The sequence below is a fragment of the Leptosomus discolor genome, chromosome 12 (genome assembly GCF_034619465.1).
Source record: "Leptosomus discolor isolate bLepDis1 chromosome 12, bLepDis1.hap2, whole genome shotgun sequence".
NCBI lineage: Eukaryota > Metazoa > Chordata > Aves > Leptosomiformes > Leptosomidae > Leptosomus > Leptosomus discolor.
The window spans coordinates 9,336,225-9,338,419 of NC_141402.1; positions in this window are offsets into that span (position 1 = coordinate 9,336,225).

Here is a 2,195-nt window from a genome sequence, read left to right on the forward strand (position 1 = left end):
TATTAAGCTAAAATGGTGACTGTTGCAGATATTGTTAAAGGGCAAGGACTGTGTTAAACTTACAAACCCCTTTTTCCCCTTTTTTTTTCCTTTTTAATTCCAGCTCATCGAAGCCTTCTGTCTGAGGTCATCATAAGTGGTCCATGAAATTATATTGAATGGTAAAATGTGAGTTCAAGTACACTCGCATATAGAGGTGTTCAGGAACTTTTGAAAGTTGATTCTGGGTGGCTGGGAGAGAAATTTTAGAAAATACTCGTTTCTAGTATGTGCATTATACAGTGTTTGGGTTTTATATTAGGTTCTAAGACTGAATCATGGATGCACAGTAATTGGATGGCGTAAAAAAGAAGCATTGTAGGTAGTTTGATGTGACTACTTTTATCACTTGAATCGTAGGGCTTAGCCACAGGCCACAGTAAGTTTAGCTATAACTTCTGCACATCAGCTGAGGTTGACGATAATGTTTTTGGATCTGAACCAAGCACAAAGAAATGGTCAGTGACTGCAGTTTAACTGGTGGCTTGTAAATTAAACTGCCGTAATCTCATAAACCACAGTAACATAACAGTTTATAGTTGTTGGACTACTTTGAGTAAGAGACAAAGCAGACAACTAGGAAAAGGCTGATACATGAAGAAAGTAAGGCCTGATCTACCAGTAACTGTATTAGTGTGAATGAGAATCTTGTAAAATAAACTGTGGTTATGGATTCAATGGCAATGTATAATTTGACTTAAATTTGTACTGATTAGCTTCTGTCAGTGACCTTTTGGTGTCAGCTGGCCTCTAAACTTGCCTGTACAACTATGTCCACACATTCACAAATACCAGACTCCTTTTTTGTCTTTGAGAAAGGGCCACAGAGAAGTTGTTGGGTGAGATGGACAGTGAGCCCTCAGCAGCAGTTTGGAAGCTCTGTTTCTAGAACAATGATCCTCTGTTCAAAAGTTGGTGGTATTAAGGCAATGATTTTCCTGACCTTAGATTTAAGAGCTGTGATTCTGACTTATTACTGTAACAGGACCAGTGGTTTATATAATTTAAACTTCTGAAATAAACTCTGAATTTGCTATTCTGGCAGAGCTGAAGAAGACGATACCATTGACTATGGATTTTTTGAGGGTTCTGTTGGCTTGTAACTCTTAACATATCTGTATGTATTCAGTATAGTTGGTTATAATGTGGTCATGTTGACAGAACACTGGTTGTTTGACTGGTGAACTTCTGAGTGTGTCATGGAAGCTTGCTGATCTATGTTGGAAAGTTTTGCCGTCGTCACAGGTTGGAAAGGTAGTCGCGATGTTCTCACATGCATTAACCAGAAAACAGTGTGTCTGAAAGACTTTCAGTTTTTTGCAAGTGGCAGACTTAGAACAGTTTTAAAGTCTTGCATAGTAAGTTTTGCTGAAAAACTTGTGTGACAGAAATCTGGAAGGGAAGGACATCCATCCGCAGACCAGCCACTAAGTAATTGAGAGCGTAGTTGAGTGACACAGTTGTTACTCAACTACAGTTGAGTGTAGTTGAGAGACACAGTTGAGGACCTGAGTTACACTATGGGTGTGGGTTCTATTTAAAACTTGAAGCATACAGAATAGAAAAATGTTTAACCCCCTTTCCTTTGAAAATGCCAACTGGTGATACAAAGGAAAATAAAATCGTAAATCAAGGCCACACTGTCTTACTGCTATGGCCACATTAAAAGTGAAGCAGCCAAGAGCAAAGGGTAAGTCTGTCTTTTGCACTGGAACAGCAGTTTGACTCATTCTGGTAGCATCTGACAATGAATGTGTTCAGATCTGATCATTGTGAGTGGAGGGATTTTATGCAAAGACCAATGAATGGTAAGCAGGGCCCAAAAAGAAGTGATGCTGGAGAGATTCCTTCTGTTCCAAAGCTTGGTCCGATGGAGATGCACACCCCAACTTCTAACACTTTTGATGATGGATAAAGCTCCTACACTTTTATAAGGAAATGAAAACTGAATCCTTGAGTAGAAAACATCTATTTGCTGTTGTAAACTCTGTCTAAAACAATTGTTCCAAACAAACTTGTTTTGAAAGTGTTTTTTAAGCTTGCTGGTTTTCTTCCCATTCAGGTTTTTGAAAGTACTTGACTAACAGAATATGAGGCATGGAAGAGGTTTAAGGTGATCAGCTGTTTCAAGCTGAGCATCATCATCTTTCTCCAGG